At 45.1% G+C, this 27,917-nt stretch overlaps 2 long non-coding RNA genes and 1 pseudogene across 2 annotated transcripts in view; 2 read left to right on the top strand and 1 right to left on the bottom strand.

The window, feature by feature from the left end:
• The window catches only part of LOC130285215 (uncharacterized), a 55,705-nt gene that overhangs the window by 26,500 nt on the left and 1,288 nt on the right, over positions 1 to 27,917 (top strand). The window contains exon 2 of the long non-coding RNA XR_008847297.1: positions 22,290 to 22,400. This is a non-coding gene — a long non-coding RNA (uncharacterized LOC130285215). The remainder of the gene's footprint in view (positions 1 to 22,289; positions 22,401 to 27,917) is intronic.
• On the bottom strand, positions 95 to 26,568 carry LOC130285216 (uncharacterized). The gene is made up of 3 exons (XR_008847298.1): positions 26,435 to 26,568; positions 10,588 to 10,675; positions 95 to 495 (listed from the first exon to the last, which is right to left on the bottom strand). It is a non-coding gene; the product is annotated as an uncharacterized LOC130285216 (long non-coding RNA).
• On the top strand, positions 21,146 to 21,237 carry LOC130289964 (U2 spliceosomal RNA; annotated as a pseudogene).

Below are 27,917 nucleotides of genomic sequence, written 5' to 3'. Positions count from 1 at the left end.
AGTGACTTAGAACCGGTCCACTAGCACGGTCCACGCCAATCCCTCTCTGGCACAGAGGATCCACCTCCTGCCAGCCGGCATCGTGACACTGCTGCATTTAGTGGTGACAATTTAAAAAATATAATAAAAAATCTGCTGCAGAGAAAAATTATGGAAGAAAGAAAAATGTACTCTAAATTATTGCTGAATAAAAGAATAGATAGATTACTTTCCGAGGAGCGTTACCAGTGCGAGGAACCAGTTTCCAGCATACAAATAAGGTTAGAGGCCAGTAAGCACGAGGTCGGGGTTATTCATTTCAATGGTAAATTCCATAAACTCGTAGGTCACACACAGAGCATCTAATCTTCCTCAAATAGCAGGTTACTGCTCCGCCGTTGTGCATAATCTTCCACAGTCTTTACGTATTCATACATTACTGCATCGCTCAGTCATTCGCACTCCGCACATCACATCTGTTGTTCTCATTTGCAAGCGCTCGGCGCGGAATATTTTCTGCAGAAACAAAAAAAAATTGCATAATTTTGTATATATATTGAATTTATTTATAGAGTTATAATAAGCCTGTTACAATGATCAGTGAGTAGTGACTGATACTATGAGATCATTTGTGATCCAGACAAGTGGTAATGTCGTTCAATATAGACATCAAAAGGTGTAAACCTGCTACTCTCCTTGCCCCAACCTACAAATAACCACAAGTATCGGGCAAAAATGATGTGCGTTACACTATGGTTTAACATTGAAATTATTAAAGGGGTACTCTGTCAATCTAATATTTTTGTTCAGAATTCTCAGAGCCGAAGGCTGTGATTGTGATGTCATGGCCACACCCCCACATGATGCCATGCCCCCTCCATTCATGTCTATGGGAGGGGGCTTGTTGGCCGCCACTCCCCCTCCCATAGACATAGATGGAGGGTTTGTTGCGTGATGTCACGAGGGCGTGTTCGTTACATCACGACAACTGCAGCAGGAATCCGGCGTTTGTTTAGAACGCTGGGTGCTGTGGGAGTTTGGGGGGGGGGGTCCCGCAACATTTTATCATCTATCCTTTTGATAGGGAATAAGATGTCTAGCAGCGGAGTACCCCTTTAAGCCTACTTCAGAGATCCTATCATAAAAATTGCAACACTTCACCCCATGGCTAGCCTGGACAAAGCTATCATCTTTCAACCACGACACACCTATACCTTGGCCATCATAGGCCATATTCAAGTGCCGTAACTGTCATAGGCCCACAAATACAACATCTTACTCAGATCTTAAAGGTCCAAGAAACACAGGTTTTTGAGACTGGAGCAGCGCCCGGCATAGAATGTCGATGCTGCACGGGGATCGAGGGGGGATAAGATGTATAAGCCCGGAACACTCCTTTAATACAATTTTGCCATTGACAGTGAACAGCACCAAAGCCCCTGGTCTTTTTTGTCTAAGTACAGTATATGGGCCGAGGTCAGGTGGAGTTGTCTCTAAATTGTACATAGTCAGGACAGACAAAAGACAGTTAGAGGAGGTCAGGAACCAAGCAAGGTCACAAACTGGGTAGACAAACTCAGTAGAACATACTTGCATTCACTTTGGCTTAGAAGGACGAATGTTGGAGCACACTGGACCTTTGAGAGGCCAGAAGCCAGTACAGGTAGCCCTAGGTAGCATTAGAGGTCCCAGTAAGAGGAAAATGAAATCAGGATGGGCACAGGGAGGGCGACCAAGAGCAGCAGCCATAGAGATGAGTGGGCATGGCAGAAAAGATTGCCCTTTACATAGTCTTTTTAATACCCACAAACAATGCTAAAATTTGAGAACATGATCATTAATGCTTCCCTCCAGCTCTCAGGCTCTTTTCTTGGTGGAATATGATAGACTGGAGTGTCTTGCTGGATTTGGTGAGAGAGAATAGCCCCAATTCCTACAGAAATAATGTCCATCTCCAAGACAGGCTACAAGTGTGGTGGCCCAGTACAGAATATAGCATACTGCCCATCCTGTATGGCAGATGTGGCCTTCAGTGTCCGTCTTGGGCCCACGTTACTCAGGACTCAATATCTATTAATGTTATGCTATGGTTAATGTATTGGTATTTTCTGTGTACCTGTTGCTTTAAGCCTGTTAGAAATCCTGCTGTTTGGGGAGTGTGCATGAGGTGAACCATGTGACTTATCTGCCCAATGGGAGTCCTCCAAATCTGCCCCACATATAGTGTGCAAAGAGATCCGAGTTCAGTTCTTAGCTGAGGTACAGTGTGTAGAAAGTCTGAGGAGAGAGTGTGAGGTGATTCTGAGGAGGCCACAAGTCTGATCCTGCAACCACGCATCTTCTAAAGCAAATCCCAGGGGTTCCAGGGATCAAAGTCAGTGAAGTCCCAGTCAAGTCATCTAAAGCAGTCATACAAGTCAGTCACTCAAGTCACTAAAGTCAGCATGGGTTGCGATACAGAAAGTCAGTCATATACAGCACAATCAACTACAAGTCCCAGCAAGCCGATAAGCTTCCAAGATTTACCCTGCACCTCCCTTTGTACCAATCTGAGCTTTAATGGATTTTACCATCTATCCTGCCTCAGTAAAGTCAGAGTATTCATTGCCCTGTGCCTGGCCCAGGAGAAGCTGTCTGAACCACGGACGATGTACAGGCTAACTGTGCCCTGGTGTCACGAAAAGGTTAATTTGCACATTACCCTCCCCCCGACACCACGCAAGGGATTAGATCAGCAAAAGAGAAGGGTTATTTAAACTCTAGGGAAGTAGCTTTAGCATGAGGAGTACAGTTCTTACCTTCAAAGTCCAGGTCTTGTACTGTAATTGTTTTTTGTTTAAGGCAGTAATGGGTGCCACCAAAGTAGAAAAAGAAGAATGAACTGTCTGTAATAGTGTGTGAACCCTAATAGGCGCTGAATGACTCAATGTCCCTGTGGACACGGTCCTTGTGGTAGAGTACACCCATTCTAACTTCTGGAGACTTAAAGGGAAGGTGTAAATCTACTGGACAACTGACCGATTGTAAGATAAGGTCTTAACTTGCTGCTTAAGACATCAGCATAATAAGTACAGCTCTCAAAAATCACATCATTTCACTTTGTTGGGCTTAGGCAGAAGTGGTCGTGACAGGAAGACAATGGAAGTGGCAGTGTTTGTTCCATCTGGTAATCTGGCTGGAGGTCCATTCAATGACTGTCAAGTGCATGTGACAGGCAGCAAGTGACAACACTGACAAAGTAATGTTATATAGAATAGGCTTGGAAATGGATCAAACACAGTCACTATTATGCCACGTTCAGTCCATTGAATCTAATGGAAGCAGCACAGACACACCATGTTATCTACATAGGCATATCCTTCTGCTGATATGCTGATGTTAACCCCAAATGTAGGCTCATTTTAAAATGTGAACATAGCCTTAAAGTGGTACTCCGTCCCTAGACATCTTATCCCCTATCCAAAGATAGGAGATCGCAGGGGGTCCTAGCGGCATGACCCCCGCGATCAGACATCTCATCCCCTATCTTTTGGATAGGGGATAAGATGCCTAGGGGCGGAGTACCCCTTTAACGTTGTAAGTTGTGTTTATAGTTTTCTTTATAGTATAGGTTTGTTTTGTTTTTTTTGTGTATAGTTTTCTGTATAGCATTCTTGTTTTCCCATGACACAACTCAAACTTGTTTAGATTTTAAAAATGATTACAATGCAACCTTTTTCACCACAAAATATTGCATTAAAGAGTGGCCTTCTTTGAGGGTGGTCTTAACATGGTTGCAATGCATAATGCATGGTGGGCTAAAAATCCGGTCTGGATAAGGAGGTGGTTTTCTGAAGAGGTTTCACTTGTTTTATATTTTATTTTTGAATTCCTGTGAATGAAAACTTGTTTCTTCAACTGCAGTTTGGAGACTAGAAGAATGTTGTGTTGGCTGTTACAGGAAATTAAAAATTGCATTTGTATCAGATAAAAAAAAAAACATGCAATATTAAATGTGTTTAAGGGTATAAATAATGTTATCATTGATGAGAGACAATTTTTGTGAAGAAGTCATTGAATAATTCTTATTAACCTTTCCTATCTGGCTCTTAAAGGAGAACTCCGGTATGGGTGGGAAAAAACAACTTATCCCCTATCCTAAGCATAGGGGGTGTTAGATCGCGGGGGGTCCGACAGCTGGGGGCCCCCCGCGATTACGGGGACCCAGCTCGCTCCTGCTCAATGCAGGAGCCGAGCGTTTTTTGACCACAGCCGAAGCTGCGGCCGACACGCCACCTCCATACACCTCTATGGCAGGGCTGGAGTGCTGCCTTCGGCAATCTCCGGCCCTGCCATAGAAGTGAATGGAGGGGGCGTGTCGGCCGCAGCTTCGGCTGTGGTCAAAAACGCTCGGCTCCTGCATTGAGCAGGAGTTGTCGGACCCCCCGCGATCTAACACTTATCCCCTATGCTTAGGATAGGGGATAAGATGTTTTTTCCCACCCATACCGTAGTTCTCCTTTAATATGTTCTTTGTTTTGTTTTTTGTTTTTCTTGCATTTTTTGTGTAAACAATACACATATTGGCCCTCATTTACTATTCTAAACCCGACCTCTTTTGTCAGGTTTTTTTGGCGCATCTTTGTCTGCGCCATGTCGCAGACATCGTGCGCCAGTCTGCGAAAGGATGCAACATTTTTTCCCGACGGACCCGATGTGGATTCTCCCAAACCTGAAAAAGGGGCGTAACCCGACATTTCTGAGCTTTCCCACGTATTTATAAAGGTTTCCAACCCGAATTTGTTGAATTGTTGTGGATTTTTTTCCCGACAACTCAGAGGAGTTGGAAACCAAAACCCACGTGCGACAAACAGGATGCGACATAATAATAAATACCAGGGGAAAAAAGCAATCGGGTAAGAAAGCAACATAGACTTACAACCCGATTTTCTAAGTAAATGAGGGCCAATGTTGTTTTTGGAAAGTGTGTTTTGAAGTAAATTTTATTTTTTTGCTCTGGTTTTGCTTATGTACGACATATTTATCTTACTATTGCAGGGGTGTTCATACATTTGGCACACATTAACAAAAGAAAAAAAACAAGCCACTTCAGAAAACCACTTTGTATGATTTCTCCTCTCCTCTGAAAAAAATTTGCCATGTGGCACTTTTATATATATATATATATATATATATATATATATATATACACACACGCATGCATATATGCATAATTCTTATTATTGCTCTTTTTTTACTTTTTTATTTTTTGTCCACATAAAAAATAATTTACGTTTGTAATTTTTTTTATTTATTTACACTTTTTAAGCATATACAGTACAGTACACATCGGTACTGTACTGCATTATGCCTATTCTTGTCAGTATTACACTGACAGGCCTAGTACAGCTGAGCAGACTCAGCCTCAGGCAGAGTCTGATTGGCTTTTTATGGCTACTATCGGCACCCCGCAAATGTTTTGCAGGGCGCTGATGAAGTGCAGAGGAAGCCCCCTCTCTCATCCTATAGATGCTGCGGTGACCGCAGTTTCTATAGCACCCACTCTGCAGTACTGGGATGGGGCTGGCAGAGCGGGTGCCTTGATTTCATCCTCCCCTTCAGGAGCCATGATTGGCTGGTCAGTTTCGACCACTCATGGCTATTGGCGAGAAATATGAAATCACAGTGTCAGAATGGGGGGGGGGGGGAGGGGGCAGCGTGTCTGACGGCTCATGTCACCTTTAGCTCCAGGATGAGCCAGCTCATTCTTAGACGGCAGCATGTTAAACATGCTTTCCAAAGGCGGTCTTGTAAGCCAGGTCTGGTTTGGCACTGCTGTGTTTCGGAGGGGCTTGCGACTTTTTATGTGACATTCGCCCTTGATAAATTTTGTAATCACTGCAAAGTGAAAACTAAAATTTTTTTTTTTGTTTGTTTGTTTTAAGCATAAATACAAAATTCGCAAAAAAAAAAAAATTCTAAATTTTATGTGCCAAATGTAAGGCCCCTTTCACACTATACATTTATCATTTTTTAAAGATCAGTTATATGTTCCATTATGAAAACCCTGAAAATCAGCCGTTAAACGGCCGTTACAAAATCCCATTATAGTCTATGGGATTTTTACATTATCCGTTTTAACCCGTCATAGCCCGTTATTAATAACGGACGTTATTTTATAACGGGAGAAAGTAGTGCATGCACTATTTCTTCCGTTCTTTCTCCCATCACAAAATGAAAAGTTAAAACGGATAATGTAAAAAATCCCATAGACTATAATGTGATTTAGTAACGGCCGTTTAACGGCCGATTTTCAGGGTTTTCATAACGGATCATATAACGGATCTTTTAAAACGGAGGAATGTATAGTGTGAAAGGAGCCTAAAAACAATGATAAATCTCCCCCATTGAGCATATAAAAATGTGTTTTGTTCCTGTAAATAAAACCGTTCATCTTCACAGAAAACTGTCGGCTATTTTTAGACGTCGTAACACTTTAAAGTTACTGTCACATTGATTAGAGCATCAGATCTGCTGCATCTGTTTATCACTCGCTGTCACAGCAGGGAATTGGGCTCATATATACGGCCTCCAACAAAGAACGCATTGCCATACATGGCTCCACCTTCTGCTACACATGAATCATAGGGCACCCAATTGCCTGCTATCTCTTCATCAAATTTGTCAGGGCGGTTCATTAAGTTGAAAATAATTTATTCAATAAATGAAGCAGATTTATATTGGTGACTTTTTTTTTTATTCCAATAATAAATATTGTAATATTATGATGATCAGACCAGTGTTTCCCAACCAGGGTGCCTCCAGCTGTTGCATAACTACAACTCTCAGCATGCCCCGACAGCCAAAGGCTGTCGGGGCATGCTGGGAGTTGTAGTTTTGTAACAGCTGGAGGCAACCCCGCCTGCCACACCCCCCCCTGACTGAGCTGCGAGATGCAACTGGAAAGTAGAGATGAAGCAGAGATCAAGATGCTGCCGATAAATTCCTGTTAGGTGTCAATAACACCTTTGATGCTGTAGGTATAGAAGAGATAGACTCTCCCCTGATGACAGGTGGGCTGCTCTAAATCCCTCAGACCCAGCAGGACCGCAGCTGTGGTAGCCACAGGGGTGCTAGGAAATACCTTATCACTTCGTGATGCCAGGGCACCGTTAACCTATACACAGTCCGAGGTTGGAGACAGCTTCTCCTGGACTAGACACAGGGAGTAAAGGAACACAACGACATCAGGTTATGGATAACTGTCTTTACTGAGCAGAGTAGATGGTATTACACTGACAGTATGGTGCAGAGTGAGAGGTTACAGCATAACCCCTTGGAAGCCATGTTGCCTTGCTGGGACTTGTGGTGCTTTCACCCAATAGATCTATTCTGACTTGAGAGACTTAAAGATTAATCCTTGTAGCTAGGGTTCTGTTAAGGTCCTGTAGCTTTCTCTGCCAGGGCAGATCCTTGCAGAATTACCGGATAAAGTAGATTTGATCTGGTTTGAGCTTTCCCACACACCTCACACTTTTACCACACTTGTGCTCTGCTTACAGCTCTGGGCTGAACTGAACTCTGAACTGGGGCAACTCCTCCCCCCAGTTCTCTATATACTAAAGAATTTAGGGGTTCCCATTAGCAGGGAGGGTCAGATGGGGGGAAATGATCCTCTTCTTAAAGGCACAACACATATAAATAACATTTACAGAAATAACATAACATGATAATTATTAAAATATATAAACTTTTAGCAAAGTGCTGGGACATAACAAAAACCGTAATAAGTCCCCCAGTGGTCCCAACACCTGTGCTGCAGGTCTGCCTGAGGAAGTCCAAAGCCACAGGACAGCCTTTGGTGCTGGAACACCACACGGCCAGTAATGGTCTTGCAGCAAAGCACTATGTAACACTTTGAGACCTCATTGGCCAGGACCTGTTGGAGCTGTACAGGGAGATGTGGTGGAGGGCAGAATGCCTTTGTCGTTGAGGGAGGCAATGATCATGATCTTGTCTAAGCAGGAGGAAGAAAGACGGGATTTAAAAAAAACTGGCGTCCCATCTCTCTCTTGACTATGGACTAAAAGATCCTCTCCATGGTGCTAGCCGATCGGCTAAAGGTCGTCATTGGACGGATCATCCACCTGGATCAGTCCTGCGCCATTCCTGGCCATTGGATCACAGACAACATCGCCCTCATCAGGGACACTGCACAAAATGTCAAAGACTGCCATGTGTCCCCAGCCCTGGTCAGTCTTGATCAGGTAAAGTCCATTGATCGCGTTTTGCATGTGTTTATGGGCAGGGTGCTGTGTAGGTTCGGGCTGGGGGAAATGTTCTGTTCTTATGTTGACCTGATGTACCTCGATATTTTCAGCAGGGTGTTGGTGAACGGCTGGAAAACTGACCACTTTCTGGTCTTCTCTGTGGTCAGGCAAGGCTGCCCTTTTCACCTCTTGTACCGGAACCAGACCAAGTGGCCAAGTGTTCCCCACACAAGGTTGACGTGACCATCTTTTGCATTGTCCACCAGATATCCCTATTGTATTTCAGGCCTTCTTTGCATGTGACACTTTTTTCAGGACTATGATGAATACAAAAAGGAGGTTTGGCAGGCCGATCCGTGTCTCGCTTTTTTCTCCTGCCTCTCTGGAGAAGGCTGGGATGGGAAAAGTTGGACAACTCCTACCCTCACAATTGGGAACCCCCCCCCCCCTGGTACTAACCGGAAGTTCTCAGGTTTGTGAGGAAATACCAGCTGGAGAGACTTAAGACTTTCTACAAGCTCATCTGAGCAAAGGATTCAGTGGAGTCTATTCAAGGGCTCTTGGAAGCCACAGTTAAGACAATTAGAAAATCTGTGGCTTCTAGCAGGCTTACCAACTTACCAACGGGTGTATAGTGTTGGGGCTTCTGTGCTGTATGTTGTGCTGTTATGCTATGTATGGTAATTGTATTAGTTTATTGTGTGCTGTGTTGCAGTACATCGTATGTATATGTAATGAAGTTTGATTGGTAATAAAGTTATTTTCAACCAAAAAAGTGTGGCCCTGCAAAACCCAAAATACTTTACATATTTTTTGTGGTTCTCCTCAAGGAAAAATGTAACAAAGTAGTTGCTATTCTATGTATGGTTAGGATGCAGGTTCTTAAAATTTTTGTAGAAGTTTAACAAAAAGGAGTTTTTGGGTTTGCATATTTTTTTTCCAGAGTAGCATTGCATAGCCTAAAATGCATTACATGACTTTTGCTGTTCTTTATCATAGTAGGGGCTGCCCTATGTATTGTCAGGGTTGTTAGAGGATGAGAAGAAGTTAAAGGGGTACTCCGGTGCTTACACATCTTATCCCCTATCCAAAGGATAGGGGATAAGATGCCTGATCGTGGGAGTCCCGCAGCTGGGGACCCCCGTGATCATGAAAGCGGCACCCCGTTTGTAATCAGCCCCCGGAGCGTGTTCGCTCCGGGTCTGATTACGATCGGCCGTCACACCTCCGCCCCCGTGTGACGTCTCGCCTCCGCCCCCGTGTGACGTCTCGCTCCGCACCTCAATGCAAGCCTACGGGAGGGGGTGTGATAGCTATTTTTCAGCACTGGATATCTCCTTTAGCTTTCTGGCACCAGTTGATTTTCTAAAAAGTGTTTGACACTGGAGTACCCCTTTAACACAGTACCATATCTGAGGCCATAGTGATGCCACCTTGCCTGGCTTGATTACTGCTGATCTGTGTATGCTTAGGGAGCCGAACAAAGTCATGGCCAGTCAATATAAACAAGTGTGTGTCACTATGTCCCAATCAATTTGATGCTGATAATTAAGTCTACCCGCCCAGGTGGCTACTTATGGAGACATCTTCATTCCGCTAGGGTATGGTCACACGTAGCGCTAATGCAGCACATTTAAAGCTGCATAGCAGGAATCTGCTGTGTATCTGGAGATGATCATACGCCAGGCCTGCAGATTCCTTGGTTTGTATGCGGGGCTGTGTGCCACCATTACTGTGACATGTGGCCCAGTTACCAAACCACACTTCAAACACAGGGTTTGCGCTGTGTAGGGTTGTGTGTATGGTCATCGCAGAATCCCCAAGTGTATTTCTTGCTGTGTGCTGTGTGAAAATAGTTTTCTTGAATGCTAGGTGGGGCCCAAAATTTGTTATAGGGATACTCCACTGCTCAGCTTTTGAAACAAACGGTTCCGAACGCTGAAGCCTACACCAGGAGCTTGTGATGTCATAGCCCCGCCCCCTTCATGATGTCACACCCCACCCCCTCAATGCAAGTCTATGGGAGGGGGTGTGACGGCTGTCATGCCCCCTCCCATAGACTTGCATTGAGGGGGCGGGGCGTGATGTCATGAGGGGCAATGAAGCCACAAGCTCCCGGCTCCACTGTTCAGAACAGTTTGTTCCAACCCCTGAGCAGTGGAGTACCCCTTCAAACATTCCTGGGTGACCATAAGGACTACATGGATCTAGAAGATACAGATTCAAACATATCTTCCGCCTTTTCAAGTGTTAGATATGTTTGCAACCTGTATTGCAATAACTTTAATACTTTATCAAACTTCTTACAAGGGCTTCACCTTACTTTTTATAAAAAAATAAATAAAACAACAGCACTTACCTCCACAAAATCAGTCGTAGATGATGACGCAGCTTGCTCCGTATCCTCACATTCTTCCTTCTCTCACTGTATGTGTAGGCTGATTTTTCTTTTGTCAAAATAAAAATAAAAATGAGTTTTGGTTAAGGTCATGTACAATCTGTAATCAGTTAGTTACCTTTGTTGGCAGCTATGATTTAGCACATTTTTTCAATGTGTTTTTGCTCTCTGACTTTCAGATCAGAAAATCGTTTATTGGCAGACACAGTGCCAAACTTTTGGAAGAGTTTACAGGAAAGATGTTGCAGAATGTGCGTGTTATTTTTATGTAGCTTCTTTTTTCATAACCATGTTTGTCCAGAAATTTCACAATTTCATATATCTCCTCTGTAGAAAAAGGACTATTACGATAAGCAGGTTTGTTTGTTTTTCTTGGTTTTCTTTACCTGGAGGGAAAATTTAACAAAAACATGATTAAATAACACCAACATTAGCTTTAAGTGTACCTGTTGTCCACATAAAATTAGGTTAAAATGTACATCATACCATTATATGTATATTTATAATAAACATTTGTGCAAAAACATGTATATCTTTTTCCATGCAGCTATTGCCTGGGTGTCTCTGTGTGGAGAACAAATACAGGAAGTGAAGGTGGACAAGCAGGGCTCTGTACACTGAGGACAAGCAGGGCTCTGTACACTGAGGACAAGCAGGGCTCTGTACACTGAGGACAAGCAGGGCTCTGTACACTGAGGACAAGCAGGGCTCTGTACACTGAGGACAAGCATGGCTCTGTACACTGAGGACAAGCAGGGTTCTGTACACTGAGGACAAGCAGGGCTCTGTACACTGAGGACAAGCAGGGCTCTGTACACTGAGGACAAGCAGGGCTCTGTACACTGAGGACAAGCAGGACTCTGTACACTGAGGACAAGCAGGGGTCTGTACACTGAAGACAAGCAGGGCTCTGTACACTGAGGACAAGCAGGGCTCTGTACACTGAGGACAAGCAGGGCTCTGTGCACTGAGGACAAGCAGGGATCTGTACACTGAGGACAAGCAGGGCTCGGTGCGCTGAGGACAAGCAGGGCTCTGTACGCTGAGGACAAGCAGGGCTCTGTACACTGAGCACAAGCGGGGCTCTGTACACTGAGGGCAAGCGGGGCTCTGTACACTGAGGACAAGCAGGACTCTGTACACTGAGAACAAGCAGGGCTCTGTGCACTGAGGACAAGCAGGGCTCTGTGCACTGAGGACAAGCAGGGCCCTGTATACTGAGGACAAGCAGGGCTCTGCACACTGAGAATAAGCAAGGCTCTGTACACTGAGGACAATCAAGGCTCTGTACACTGAGGACAAGCAGGGCTCTGTACACTGAGGACAAGCATGGCTCTGTACACTGAGGACAAGCAGGGCTCTGTACACTGAGGACAAGCAGGGTTCTGTACACTGAGGACAAGCAGGGCTCTGTACACTGAGGACAAGCAGGGCTCTGTACACTGAGGACAAGCAGGGCTCTGTACACTGAGGACAAGCAGGGGTCTGTACACTGAAGACAAGCAGGGCTCTGTACACTGAGGACAAGCAGGGCTCTGTACACTGAGGACAAGCAGGGCTCTGTGCACTGAGGACAAGCAGGGATCTGTACACTGAAGACAAGCAGGGCTCGGTGCGCTGAGGACAAGCAGGGCTCTGTACGCTGAGGACAAGCAGGGCTCTGTACTCTGAGCACAAGCGGGGCTCTGTACACTGAGGGCAAGCGGGGCTCTGTACACTGAGGACAAGCAGGACTCTATACACTGAGAACAAGCAAGGCTCTGTACACTGAGGACAAGCAGGGCTCTGTACACTGAGGACAAGCAGGGCTCTGTACACTGAGGACAAGCAGGGCTCTGTGCACTGAGAACAAGCAGGGCTCTGTACGCTGAGGACAAGCAGGGCTCTGTACGCTGAGGACAAGCAGGGCTCTGTACACTGAGGGCAAGCGGGGCTCTGTACACTGAGGAAAAGCAGGACTCTGTACACTGAGAACAAGCAGGGCTCTGTACACTGAGGACAAGCAGGGCTCTGTACACTGAGGACAAGCAGGGCTCTGTACACTGAGGACAAGCAGGGTTCTGTACACTGAGGACAAGCAGGGCTCTGTACACTGAGGACAAGCAGGGCTCTGTACACTGAGGACAAGCAGGGCTCTGTACACTGAGGACAAGCAGGGCTCTGTACACTGAGGACAAGCAGGGCTCTGTACACTGAGGACAAGCAGGGCTCTGTACACTGAGGACAAGCAGGGGTCTGTACACTGAAGACAAGCAGGGCTCTGTACACTGAGGACAAGCAGGGCTCTGTACACTGAGGACAAGCAGGGCTCTGTGCACTGAGTACAAGCAGGGATCTGTACGCTGAGGACAAGCAGGGCTCGGTGCGCTGAGGACAAGCAGGGCTCTGTACGCTGAGGACAAGCAGGGCTCTGTACACTGAGCACAAGCGGGGCTCTGTACACTGAGGGCAAGCGGGGCTCTGTACACTGAGGACAAGCAGGACTCTGTACACTGAGAACAAGCAGGGCTCTGTGCACTGAGTACAAGCAGGGCTCTGTGCACTGAGGACAAGCAGGGCCCTGTATACTGAGGACAAGCAGGGCTCTGCACACTGAGGACAAGCAGGACTCTATACACTGAGAACAAGCAAGGCTCTGTACACTGAGGACAAGCAGGGCTCTGTACACTGAGGACAAGCAGGGCTCTGTACACTGAGGACAAGCAGGGCTCTGTGCACTGAGAACAAGCAGGGCTCTGTATGCTGAGGACAAGCAGGGCTCTGTACGCTGAGGACAAGCAGGGCTCTGTACACTGAGGGCAAGCGGGGCTCTGTACACTGAGGACAAGCAGGACTCTGTACACTGAGAAAAAGCAGGGCTCTGTACACTGAGGACAAGCAGGGCTCTGTACACTGAGGACAAGCAGGGCTCTGTACACTGAGGACACGTAGGTTTCTTAGCACTTGAGAATCTATGAACCACACTCCAAGATTAAATATCTGGATCATTGTGAATCCTGTAGCCTGCAAAGAGGCCTGCTTGTTCAACATTATTATCCTGTATTTTGACTCCTCATACATACAAAAAGCCTTAGCTGCAGGGAAAACATATTTTCCTGTTAGAAATTTACCTTTTATGTTAACAATGGACACTACAAATATTCCATTATATGATGTACATTACAACAATTGTGTGTAAGGATTTCTCCCTGGGGATAGCTCTGGGATCGTCCTTGACACCGCCACGGGACATGTTTCCACTTCAATAAACCGGCAAACATCAGCTCTTTATGAAAGTCTGGCTTCTCGCCAGCTTTATTAGACAGGTTTCAGGTTAAAATAAAACATAAGCCAGGAACAAACAAAACCCTAGACTGTCTAGTCACTAAATAAACAATCCAGTGTGCCCTGACTATCAACTGGTGGGCTTTTCCCGGCCAGTTACATTTATGCATCCTGCAACCTTCTACTCACTGTTCGCACACAGCGTTTGCAACCTCTTGCTGTGTGTCTCGTCCACACCACTCTTTGGGGACCACTCACAGCTCTGGCTGTGTGTTCCTCACCAAAACCCCTGCCTCTCCCCTACAGCCAGCTTGCTGTCTTCTAGGGAGAGCTCCAACTATCCTGTCTGACTTCCTTTTAAACACACTTCCCCTTTCTGCTACCTCATTAATTAGGCCACAGGGGAAGGTTTCTCCAGTGTTAGCTAGGGAAATACACCCTTCCCTTTCCACACTATCACATATCTCCCCCCCCCCCCCCCCCCTCTGCTCAGACCACTGGGAAGGAGCACTTGTATTCAAAAGGCAGAATCCCACTGCCTTGCCTTTCCTTTTTCTTGAACAACTTCATCCAACAGGTTTTTAGGCACTTGTCTTACTTCTTCAGTGGGTTTTATATGCACCACTTCAATGGTGCACCCTTCTTTCGCACTTTCATCAGCCACCAAGCACAAGACTTTTGGTCACCTTGTAAAAGGCTTTATTCATGTCACACCTTTCCAACGCAAGGTGTTCCAACGCAAGGTGTCCGCTCTGGACACTAGGTGCGGACAAGGCAGATGCTCCAGGCCTTTGTCTGCTTCTGTCACCAGTACGGCCATCGCCAGAACTTTGCTGGTGGCAAACCAAGCCTGTATTACCCATTTGCAGGACTTCTGTGGTTATCTCTGGTTTATCTTCTGCCTCAGAGAACTTCTATGCCTCAGCATTTTCACCATCCAATGTCCATATCTCTGCAGCTTCAGAGGACCTTTCATAGGGTTTCACCTCAGTTTCAGCTTCAGAGGACCTCTCATATGGCTTCCTCTCATGGTCTTCAGACTCTACCGTTTCTTGAGTCCATTGCTCAGACTCTGCCACTTTAGAGAAGCATCTCAGTCACCGGTAGCTTTAAATGTTTCTGCTGATCACTCTTGAGCTTAGCAGAGTTCACCATCTCACTTTCCAGCAATTCTATCAAGTTTCTGACAGTATCCTCCAGGGAGAGCAGTTGCTCTCTCATCGCCTCATTGTTTTTATTCATCTGCGCCATCTTGGACACTTTCTGCTCATAGACTTTTAGCTGAGCCTCTTGTTCAGAGAGCTGCATTCCCAGTGAATCCAAGACAGCTGCATGAGACTTAAGGTGCGTTTCGTTCTGCGCCTCCAGACTTTGCACCTTATAAGCCATTACTACTTTCTCCTTCTCCAGCTCTTCCATGGCTACCAACCTAGCCTTGTGGTCACTTTGTAGAGCCAGATATGCCTCACACAGGACATTCATTTCTTCATCCCTGAATGAGACCTGCTTGGGCAGACTCTCCAATTATCTCTCCTTGCTGGTCACAAGATCCTGGGAGCATGACAGTTCATCCTGCAGAGCCGCAAGCTAATTTTTTTGCAGCTGAAGCTTTGCTCCCTGCTCTTTCAAGCCAACACGTTCCAATTTTTCTCCTCCTTTAGGGGTTGTCATCCCCTTCGCAAGGAACTTGGCCCCTTGAGCCTCAGGGTAATCCCCGGCCAGTTTCTCTGGACTGTTTCTCTGCTCTCCGGCAGACTTCTCTTTCACTTCACCACCATCTCTCCGCTCACTCGCAGAAACCTCAAGAGCTCCTGGGTCTGCAACAACAACATCTGAACCAGTGGTTCGACCATCCTGGTTACAATCCAACTCTGGTCCAGACATCACATCTCCTTCACCCAGGACTCTGTCTATGACAGTAAGCGCAGCACCCAGCTCCACATGTACTCTTTTCAGTACTTCTGCATTATCCACAGACATCTCTGTAGCTTATTTTCCAGTCACCTCTTCCAAATGACCGCGCAATTCTAGCCCCACCTTGGGCTCATCTTCAGCTGGCAGATGGAACCCATGTTGCTGTACCTGATCCATTTCTGGCTTTACTGAAGATTCTGTTTCAGACAGAGGCACACTTGTCACTTGAGTCTCTGGATCCTCTTGGACTTGACTCATGGTCTGTTCTTCAGCTCTCCCAGCAGTCTGGCAGACCAGTACCTGACATATATCTTGTGACTGCTGACGCTCCCTATCCTCAGCCTCTGTTGAGTAACTGTCAACTAGTATGTGGTGCAAGTCAAGTGTTGTGGGCCTATCAGGTGTACCCACTCTAGTTACCTGACAGTCTTCCCATAACTGCTGAAATAAAGGAAAATTTATCCCCAGTACTACATCATACTCCAAGGAGGGCTCCATTGCAGCCTTGTGACTAACAGTACCATGGGGGGTAGAAAAACAGACATTAACAGCTTTACAACCCCAAATAACTGTATAGACACTATGACAGGGTCTGGCTTCACAAGACTTATTTATACCCCAAGGCTCTAGCAAAGCAATCATCTTTTTACCACCTACTACCAGCTCACACAGGTTTTCTTTTGTCCTGTCAGAGTTAGCAGCAGTACACATTACTTCAGAACACATAGGCATGATTTTTTGACAAAAAACATTATCCCACTGCATAGGTTCAAAATTTACAGGACAGTTCACACAGTAAAGTAGTGACACACCAGTCATCATTAGCTCAGAAAACTTTGTGTGCGGTTTCTCTGGCACACTTCACTCTTCACAAACGGTATTATGTCCGGCATGACTCTGGATACAGCCTGGTTACAGTCCAGTTCCACAAACAGTGGGATTCTACCCACCAGTAACTTATCTATCTTGGCAACAACTTGCTGTCCACGTTGGTTGCTCCTAGCAAAGGCATTTTGGCGTTGACCCATTTTTCAAAACAAACAACACGGCTTACTCCTGTTGCACTGCACAGGTGGCCCGTCCACCTGTCTCCTTAGCTGAGAGAGCGCTCACTCGCTTGATGCAATCCATTGCCCCTGGCAACACTTTCACCACAAGCTCAGTCCTGCTTGTACTACACAGCTGGGCTTGTCCGACTTGTAACATGCAGGGTGGGTTGCTCCTGGCAACTCGATCGTTGGTTGCTCTTAGCAACGTGCTGCCCGCATCCTCCACCAATTGTAAGGATTTCTCTCTGGGGATAGCTCTGGGATCGTCCTTGACACTTCCACTTCAATAAACTGGCAAACAACAGTTCTTTAAGCAAGTCTGGTTCCTCGCCAGCTTTATTAGACAGGTTGCAGGATAAAATAAAACATAAGACAGGAACAAACAAAACCCTAGACCATCTAGTCAGTAACTAAATAATCCGGCGTGGGCTTTTCCCAGCCAGTTAAACTTATGCCTCCTTCAACCTTCTACTCACTGTTCACACACAGCGTTTGCAACCTCTTGCTTGTGTCTCGTCCACACCACTCTTTGGGGCCACTCACAGCTCAGGCTGTGTGTTCCTCACCAGGACCCCTGCCTCTCCCCTACAGCCAGCTTGCTGTCTTCTAGGGAGAGCTACACTTGTAACTAATACAAATACTGCGTATATTGCCATCTGCTGACTAGGTGTTAAACACTTTTTTTTATAAATAATGCTCGATATATATATATATTTTTTTAACTAATTCGTTTTTTTTATATATATAAAAACAAAAAATGTAAAACAAAATAGCAAAGAAAAATAGTACTTACTTTAATCAAACATAACAAGAAAAAACACTCTTGGTATGTTGGATGAAAGGGTTACTATGCCCCTAGACTACTAATAATTAAAAACATATTTATTGTTGAAGGAGATGTTTATCGACATATGCTGGTTAACTTTTTGTAATCGCATAGATTTGTTTAGATTTACAAAACAAACAAAAATAACATGTATTGCTTAACATAATTAACTAGGTTATGTTGATCAGGGGGAAAATGTTGTTGGAAACATTTAAAACAACAGACACATGTTGGTCACAAAACCCTTTGTTGGTTTAAAATTAACTTGGACAGAAATTGAGGTAATAATACCTGTATTATACCAATACCAAAATGAAAAGCGACGAAGATATCGTCCACGAGTGTATCGGGAAAGACTCCCGTTTGCCTCTCTATCAAAGGAAGAGGTACACAAGCGATTTTGGCTAAATAGAGCTGCTGCAATCATTGATGTTGCGCCAGATTATATTAACCCCTTAAGGACGCAGGGTTTTTCAGTTTTTGCACTTTCGTTTTTTCCTCCTTACCTTTTAAAAATCATAACCCTTTCAATTTTCCACCTAAAAATCCATATTATGGCTTATTTTTTGCATCACCAATTCTACTTTGCAGGGACATTAGTTATTTTACCCAAAAATTCACGGTGAAACAGAAAAAAAATCATTGTGCGACAAAATCGAAGAAAAAACGCCATTTTGTAAATTCTGGGGGCTTCCGTTTCTACGCAGTGCATATTTCGGTAACAATGACACCTTATCATTATTCTGTAGGTCCATACGGTTAAAATGATCCCCTATTTATATAGGTTTGGTATTGTCGTACTTCTGGAAAAAATCATAACTACATTTATACGTTTAAAAATGTCCTCTTCTGACCCCTATAACTTTTTTATTTTTCCACGTACAGGGCGGTATGAGGGCTCATTTTTTGCGCCGTGATCTGAAGTTTTTATCGGTGTGATTTTTGTTTTGATCTGACTTTTTGATCACTTTTTATTCATTTTTTAATGGTATAAAAAGTGACCAAAAATACGCTTTTTTGGACTTTGGAATTTTTTTGCGCGTACGCCATTGACTGTGTGGTTTAATTAATGATATATTTTTATAATTCGGACATTTACGCATGCGGAGATACCACATATGTTTATTTTTATTTACACAGTTTTATTTTTTTTTATGGGAAAAGGGGGGTGATTTAAACATTTATTAGGGAAGGGGTTAAATTACCTTTATTAACACTTTTTTTTTCCCAATGTTATAGGTCCCATAGGGACCTATAACACTGCACACACTGATCTTTTACACAGATCACTGGCGTGTATTAACACGCCTGTGATCAGTGTTAGGCTGGGTTCACACTACGTTTTCTCCCATACGGGAGCGCATACGGCAGGGGGGAGCTAAAACCTCGCGCTCCCGTATGTCACCGTATGCGCTCCCGTATGTCATTCATTTCAATGAGCCGGCCGGAGTGAAATGTTCGGTCCGGTCGGCTCATTTTTGCGCCGTATGCGCTTTTACAACCGGACCTAAAACCGTGGTTGACCACAGTTTTAGGTCCGGTTGTAAAAGCGCATACGGAGCAAAAATGAGCCGACCGAACGTTTCACTCCGGCCGGCTCATTGAAATGAATGACATACGGGAGCGCATACGAAGGCATACGGGAGTGCGAGGTTTTAGCTCTCCCCTGCCGTATGCGCTCCCGTATGGGAGAAAACGTAGTGTGAACCCAGCCTTATCGGCGCTTGACTGCTCCTGCCTGGATCTCAGGCACGGAGCAGTCATTCGCCAATCGGACACCGGGGAGGCAGGTAAGGTCCCTCCCGGTGTCCTGTAAGCTGTTCGGGATGCCGCGATTTCACCGCGGCGGTCCCGAACAGCCCAACTGAGCAGCCAGGATACTTTCACTTTCATTTCAGATGTGGCGGTCAGCTTTGATCGCCGCATCTGAAGGGTTAATACAGCGCGATCGGTGATGTCCTGTATTAGCCGCGGGTCCCGGCCGTTGATAGCTGCCGGGACCGACCCGATATGTTGCGGGGTCACTGCGTCGTTAGGAGTTAAATTCCCTGAAACTGTTAATGAGATTGCAACAGTGGATGCTGTATTTCAACGTATTGCTGGATTTCCAAATGTACTGGGTCTCATAGATTGCACCCATATTGCTTGGTAGCAAGATATCCTGGCTCAACACATGACGCCTTCATCCTGGATAGTAGTGGCATTGCTGGCGGCTTTGAGAATGGTGAATTTGGCTCCGCCTATCTCCTTGGTAAGATGTTTTCAGATATCTTAATGTTTTAACATGTTTATTAGATTTTCGTATAATTGTCCGTAATGTGTCCAAGTGTTGTCTGTATTTTGCTTTTCACCTTAAAGGGGTACTCCGACCCTAATACATCTTATCCCCTATCCAAAGAATAGAGGATAAGATGTCAGATCATGGAGGTCCTGCCGTTGAGGACCCCCGCAATCTGTCATTCAGCATCCACCTTTGCGAGCTCTCCGCAACGCTGGAGGCTGCGAGTGTGAAGTGTGACAACTACGGGGCCAGAGTATCGTGACGTCACGACTCCGCCCTGTCTGACATCACGCCCCGCCCCCTCAATGCAAGTCTATGGGAGGGGGCGTAACGGCAAGTTGGGGTTAGGGTTTTAATTTTCCCAAGGAAGGATTGTGTAGCTTATAAAATTGTAAATGTCTTTTGGTGCTCTCCCTAAGTGGAAATGTACCAGGAAGATAGATTTATCAAAACCTGAGCAGAGGAAAAGTTGCCCAGTTGCCCATAGCAACCAATCAGATCGCTTCTTTCATTTTTGAAAAGGCCTCTGAATAATGAAAGAAGCGATCTGATTGGTTGCTATGGGCAGGTTTTGATAAATCTCCCCCCATGTCTTTATTTTAAGTATTGTATTGCTGGTTGGGGGGTTAGGATTTTTGTTTTCCCAAGGAAGAATGGGTTAGGGTTAGTTTTTATATTTTCCCAAGGAAGGACTGTGTAGTTTATAAGATTTTAAATGTCATTTGGTGCTCTCCCTAAGTTGAAATGTACCAGGAAGATAGTACCTTTGAAAGGGTTCATGTCATCATACTATAGGGGTGCTCCGCTGCACAGCGTTTGGAACAAACTGTTCCGAACGCTGGAGCCGGCGTTGGGAGCTTGTGACTTTATAACCCCGCCCCCTCAATGCAAGTCTATGGGGCTTGCATTGAGGGGGCTATAACGTCACGAGCTGTCTGCTCCAGTGTTCGGAACAGTTTGTTCCAAACGCTGAGCAGCGGAGTACCCCCTTTAAGTATTGTGTTGCCTGTTTTAGGGTTAGGGTTTTCCTACAGGAACATTGCATAACTGAAGATAATTTACCCATCATTTGGTTTTCTCCTCAATGAAAATTGTACTCGATTAATTGCTGCCCTATGTACTATTAGGGTTTTCTCAAGTGAGATGTCACAGCTACAAGCCGGACAGCTCAGCTGATAATGTAAGATCGCTTCTCGGCCTTTTGGCTAAGATCAAGTGTAGTATCTGTTCTTATCAGTTTCATGCTGGTGGCAGGCGACGCCAGTGTGGGGCTGGTTGGGATGGGTGCTGCATGGGAGGGAGCAGGTGTACCAGGGCGTTCCGGGGCTGGTTCTGAGGAATCAGCTCGACGGCTGCCCCGATGTGACATGTTTCCGGGGTCTCGCGTCTAGAGCCAAGGTACTTTAGTGCCTCGGGGAATGGTGACCCTGAGGTGCCGAAACTCACTGGGAGTATTGGCTCACTGAGTTGAAGCATGGGCACCATGATCTCTTCACCTTTGTGGCACTCACCTCTTGATTCCCGGCCTTCTGGCTAGGATCAGAGAAATTTTTATAGATCCGGCCGGATGTCCGGGCAGTATATCTGCACACATTCACTTATTTATTTCATTTTGTCTCACTGTGTCACTTTTTGCGTGTTGTGTGTTCACAGGATTTGTCAGGATGCGGTAGCCCTTCTGGGTGTCCCTCCTGGCGGTCTAGGGGAGGTGTGTTGGGCCATTAGGTTCCGCACCTTCCTGCAAACACCCCGGGTACTCCTGCTTTGGCAGGGTACTGACCGTTATCGTCTTTGTGGGCAGATACCTTGGCTAACGCCAAGGGGGATGCCGGGAGCATTTGTGGTCCCTTAGTAGCTTCCGCGAAAAGGGACATTGAACCTGGAACCTCGCAGGTACCTTTTGGTCCGGAGGCGAAAGGTAAGGTTTGTTGGGGGGCCTCTCTCCCATCGGAGAAGGGCTTGCGATAGACCGCATCCTTTGTGCACGTTTTTTTGTGTAACACGTTTGCACTTTTTCTTGCACTTTGGGTGATTCGAGAGCATGTTCCTCGGCTCTTAGATAAAAAAAAAAATAAGACAATGTAAGATCTCTGCACTATGGCTAATAACACTATATTAGTAAGTTACTTTATTATACTTTTTGACACGATACGCAGGTTGTTTCATTATCCGGACAACCCCTTTAATACAAATTTCTTCCTTGAAAATCCACACATCTGACTTTTTCCCTACTTCGCAGCTAAGATGCTTCTAGTTTCTCGCACTTCATTCTGCAAAGGCACAAACAGCTCTTATTTTAACTTTTTTTTTTGTTTTTTTCATATCTTAGGAGAAAGAATTCTTGCAGACTGCTACCGATACACAGCACCGCGCCTGCACTCCGCGCAATCGAAATGAGATACGTGTGTGTGATGAATCTCATCCCCGGGAAAAGAATATGGTAATTTCATTTTACAGATTTTAGCTGTGAAGCAAAAGTATTTTAACACCCATCATAATCTGATTTCTGATAATGATCCCAGTAGGCTGCCAGGGATTAAATTGGATTTTTTTTTTTTCGGAATGGCAGCTTCTTAAAAAATACAATTTTCGGCTGCTGCCAGACTTCTCTGAACCCCGCTTATCTGATCTGAATAACAAAACACCGTTTTGTGCCGTTCCTATGGTGTCATTAAACTGTAATTACAATCCTTTATTTTCTCAATTGGATACATAGGGAGGAGATTTATCAAAACCTGTCCAGAGGAAAAGTTGCTGAGTTGCCCATAGCAACCAATCAGATCGCTTCTTTCATTTTAACAAGGCCTCTGCAAAATGAAAGAAGCGAGCTGATTGGTTGCTATGGGCAACTCAGCAACTTTTCTTCTGGACCGGTTTTGATAAATCTCCCCCCATAATGTTTCAGGTCCTAACCTCCCCCCAACCTTATAATAAATTAAAGGGGTACTCTATTTTTTGCTAAAAGAGTTTTTAAAATCTTCAAACAATAAGCTGTCTCCTGCTCCTTAGACCAGTTTTTTTTTTATCCAGTGTGCCTCTAGATGCTGAAAAACTACAACTCCCAGCATGCCCGGACAGCCAAAGGCTGTCCGGGCATGCTGGGAGTTGTAGTTTTTCAACAGGTGGAGACACACTGGTTGGGAAACACTGTCATTGATCATCAGTAGTGTTGAGCACGAATGTTCGAAATGCAAATTTTTAGCAAGAATATCAGCACTTCGCGATTTTGCGAATATTTAACTCCTTAAGGACTCAGGACGTACCGATACGTCCTGAGCCCAGCTCCCGGTGTTTAAAACGGGGTCACGCCATGACCCCGCATTACACCGGGTCGGTCCCGGCTGCTAACGATAGCCGGGACCCTGGGTTAACAGCGCGGGGCACCGATCGTTGTGCCGCGCGCTGTTAACCCTTCAGACGCGGCGATCAAAGTTGACCGCCGCGTCTGAAAGTGAAACTAAACGCTTCCGGCAGCTCAGTCGGGCTGATCGGGACATCGCGATGAAATTGCGATGTTATGATCAGCTGGGACGCAGGCAGAGGTCTACTTACCTGTGTCCGCGGCGTCCAATCGGGGTTTGATTGCTCCAAGCCTGAGCTACAGGCTTGAGCAATCGAGCCCCTATCTCGCTGATCCATGCAAAGCTATGGCTCTGCAGGGATCAGCATAGGAGATCAGTGTGTGCAGTGTTATAGGTCCCTATGGGAGCAATAACACTGCAAAAAAAAGTGAAAAAAAAAAAGATAACAAAGGTCATTTAACCCCTTCCCTATTAAAAGTTTGATTCCCATTAAAAAAAACGGTGTAAATAAAAATAAAAACAAACATATGTGGTATCGCCGCGTGCGTAAATGTCTGATCTATAAAAATATACCATTAATTAAAGCGCACGGTCAATGGCGTACACGCAAAAAAATTCCAAAGTCCAAAATAGCGTATTTTTGGTCACTTTTTATATCATAAAAAAATTAATAAAAAGCAATCAAAAAGTCTGATCAATACAAAAATGGTACCGATAAAAACTTCAGAACACGGCACAAAAATTTAGCCCTGATACCGACCTGTACGGGGAAAAATAAAAAAGTTATTGGGTCAGAAGATGACAATTTTAAACGTATAAATTTTCCTGCATGTAGTTATGATTTTTTTCAGAAGTGCGACAAAATCAAACCTATATAAGTAGGGTATCATTTTAACTGTATGGACCTACAGAATAAAGAGAAGGTGTCATTTTTACCGAAAAATGCCCTGCGTAGAAATGGAAGCCCCCAAAAGTTACAAAATGAAATTTTTTCTTCAATTTTGTCGCACAATGATTTTTTTTTCAGTTTCGCCGTGGATTTTTTGGTAAAATGACTGATGTCACTGCAAAGTAGAATTGGTGGCGCAAAAAATAAGCCATCAATTTTATGTGCAAAATTGAAAGCGTTATGATTTTTAGAAGGTGATGAGGAAAAAATGGAAATGCAAAAACGGAAAAACAGTCCTTAAGGGGTTAAAATATGGTGATATAGATTCGTAATGACGAATATATATATGTGTATATATTTTTTTTTATTTTTTTTTTGTGAATATACCAATACATTTGAATATGCAAATATTTGCGAATATCGGCACTTCCAGTCAGAAGACACTGATCCCTCCCTTCTTTTAGGTGAAAGATATAATCGCGCATGCGCACTATACGAATTTCAGCATGAAAAAATACGAATACAGGACAAATACAGGACAATACAGGACAAATATTCGTCTATATATTGGAGAAATATCGCAAATTTGAATATGGCCTATGCCGCTCATCACTAATCATCAGCAATCAGCTACAATTAGTGGAGGTACCTGGGGACCTGTGTTTGGTGTCCCTGTAGCGCCACCACAGGGGAAATCATGCATTACACAGTTCTTGTTAAAATCAATGGGGGAGATTTATTAAAACCGGTGTAGAGGAAAAGTTGACCAGTTGCCTATAGCAACCAATCAGATTGAGAGGTCCTTTAAAAAATAAAAGAAGCGATATTCCTAGCTGCTATTGGTCAACGTTTTCTCTGCACATGTTTTGATAAATCTCCCACAATGGGTTTGTGTATCACTTGGTCCTCCAGAGTGGAAAAAATGCTGTATGTAGCTTTTCTGTGCTCTGGCTATTAGCTAAAATGGGTAATCCAAAAGAACAAAAAATATTCCAAACCAACTGGTGCCAGAAAGTTATACAGATTTGTAAATTACTTCTATTTAAAAATCTTAATCCTTTCAGTACTTATCAGCTGCTGTATGCTCCAGAGGAAGTTCTTTCCAGTCTGACTACAGTGATCTCTGCTGACACCTCTGGCCGTGTCAGGAACTAAGGTCACACGTAGCGCATCCACAGCGTCTTTGATATTGCGGACGCACTACTGACCACCCCTAGAGTCAGCCTCCTACTTTGTCTGTGTGTCGTGGTTTGTCTGCTTTTAGAAGCCATACGCAGCTACGAGCAGACACGGACTGAGCTGAAAGTTGCGCACGCCACGTGCAGCGTACTGACAGACATCACAGTTGAGGAGAGGGAGTGACCGCAATGCCAGAGTACACTGCGCATGCGCGCTTGATTTGCAGCTCAGCTCAGTCAGTGTCTGCTCGAATGAATCGCGGTGATCGCTGGGGGGCCCTGGCGGTCAGACCTCTGTGGACAGGGGATACGTTTTTTCTGTTGGAGAAAAAATGATGTTATGCAGGATTTTAAAACATAGCTGCGTTATACTATAAAAACTGCCACCCTGGTCCTCAGGTTGTGTGTGGTATTGCAGCTCGGGTTCATTGAACTGGATGGAGCTGAGCTATAGCATTGCCGGCATTTTTAAAGGAGAACTCCAGGGAAATTCTCCTCCATACTGCCGGCAGTAAAAAAATAAACAGGTACATACCTTCCTTCACTCCCCCGGTGCCTCTGGCAACCGGCTCCGGTCTCCGCCGCGATCCTCTTCCTGGATGCCGATAAGTCATACTGCGCTCAGCCAATCACCGGCCGCAGCGAAGTCCCGACTCGGCCAGCAATAGGCTGAGTGACAGTGTGAGAACGCTTCAAGACACACAATTCTTCACTACACCGGCACCTGCTGCCGGGGCCGAAAACGTCACACTGCCGCTCAGCCTATCGCCGGCCAAGTCAGGACTTCGCTGTGGCCGGTGACTGGCTGAGTGCAGTATGAAGTATGACTCCCCGACCACCGGCAACCAGGAAGAGGATTGCGGCTAAGGCCGGAGCCGGTTACCGGAGGCACAGGGGGAGCGAAGGAAGGTATGTACCTGTTTATTTTTTTTTACTGCAGGCAGTATGGACGATAATTTTCTTATTCCGGAGTTATCCTTTAATACCGTCTGTGCGAGTAAAATACCCGCCAGGTGGCAACCCTATCCATGGTCCAGTTCATATGGTCACATGCCTATTATAGGCCCATTTAGCAGTGGACAGGATTCAGCACGGGTGCTCTAACCAGTCTCAAGTTGCGATGCCCTGTGTGTTCTGACACCTATCGACAAGTATTACTTTTTTTTTAGTCGATCCTTTGTGGGATCAGACCAGATGGGCCAACCATCACTCCTCAAGTGCATCAAAGGGGGAGATTTATCAAAACCTGTGCAGAGAATAAGTTGCCTAGTTGCCCATGGCAACCAATCAGATCACCGCTTTCATTTTTTTTTAAAGGGCCTGTGCAAAATGAAAGAAGCGATCTGATTGGTTGCTATGGGCAACTCTGCAACTTTTTCTCTGCACAAGTTTTGATAAAACTCCCCCAAAGAGCCTGAGGCTCCTGTGAATTACATAGAGTCCTTCCAAAATCTAAGTTTCAATAATAGATGTTCTTGCTGTTGTGATTTACAGGACATGATGCCAGGAAAACAGCTTTTTACTCAGGTCTCAGTTTCCTCACACTGTCTGACCATTAGCCAACTCAATAATGCAAATCTTCCCAAGGGGAACCGCTGACATTTTCACTGTCTATTGATTAAACAGAAGTAGCGAGAAGAAAGTGCGGCCTGTTCTCAGCTGCGCCATGACAACCCCGTCTTGTTGGATATGTCAGTATACGGTATATCTCACCAAAAATGACACTTTTATTTCTTTGTTTTTAGTAAACTAGCAGCAATGACTTGGGACAGTTGACTGAGGAATGAGGCCTGATCGAGAAGGATGGGGTTACAGGTTCAGGTTTATAGATAAAGTTTTTAAAGTAAAGCCAGGGACAGGTCATACTGTAAGTAGAGGAAGCAAATAGAGATGAGCGAACTTACAGTAAATTTGATTCCTCACGAACTTCTCGGCTCGGCGGTTGCTGACTTTTCCTGCATAAATTAGTTCAGCTTTCAGGCGCTCCCGTGGGCTTGAAAAGGTGGATACAGTCCTAGGAGACTCTTTCCTAGGACTGTATCCACCTTTTCCAGCCCACCGGAGCACCGGAAAGCTGAACTAATTTATGCAGGAAAAGTCAGCAACCGCCGAGCTGAGAAGTTCGTGATGAATCGAATTTACTGTAAGTTCGCTCATCTCTAGAAGCAAATTAAAGAAAATACTGGTTTAAAGGGGTACTCTGGCCGTGAGACAACTTATCCCCTATCCAAAGGACAGGGGATAAGATGTCTCACCATGGGGGGTCCCGCCGCTGGGGACCCCCGCAATCTTGTATTCGCCACCCACCTGTTTGAGCTGCACACCGCGGTGCCAGCTCACAAACAGCCGGGTGGAGACCACAAGGCCGGAGTATCGCGACATCATGACTCCGCCCCCATGTGACATCACCCCCGCTATGCAAGTCTATGGGAGGGGGCGTGATAGGGGATAAGATGTCTAGGGGCAGAGTATGCCTTTAAATCATTAAGTTGATTACACCTACAACTACCAGTGTTCCATTTTTGAACTATTGAAGTTACAAACTACTACTACTTATATAAGTTTTTATGAATGTTATTTCAATCAGC

The sequence above is a fragment of the Hyla sarda genome, chromosome 8 (genome assembly GCF_029499605.1).
Source record: "Hyla sarda isolate aHylSar1 chromosome 8, aHylSar1.hap1, whole genome shotgun sequence".
Lineage (NCBI taxonomy): Eukaryota > Metazoa > Chordata > Amphibia > Anura > Hylidae > Hyla > Hyla sarda.
Note: the sequence above shows the minus strand (reverse complement) of the source record. Positions and strands in the feature narration are given on the sequence as shown.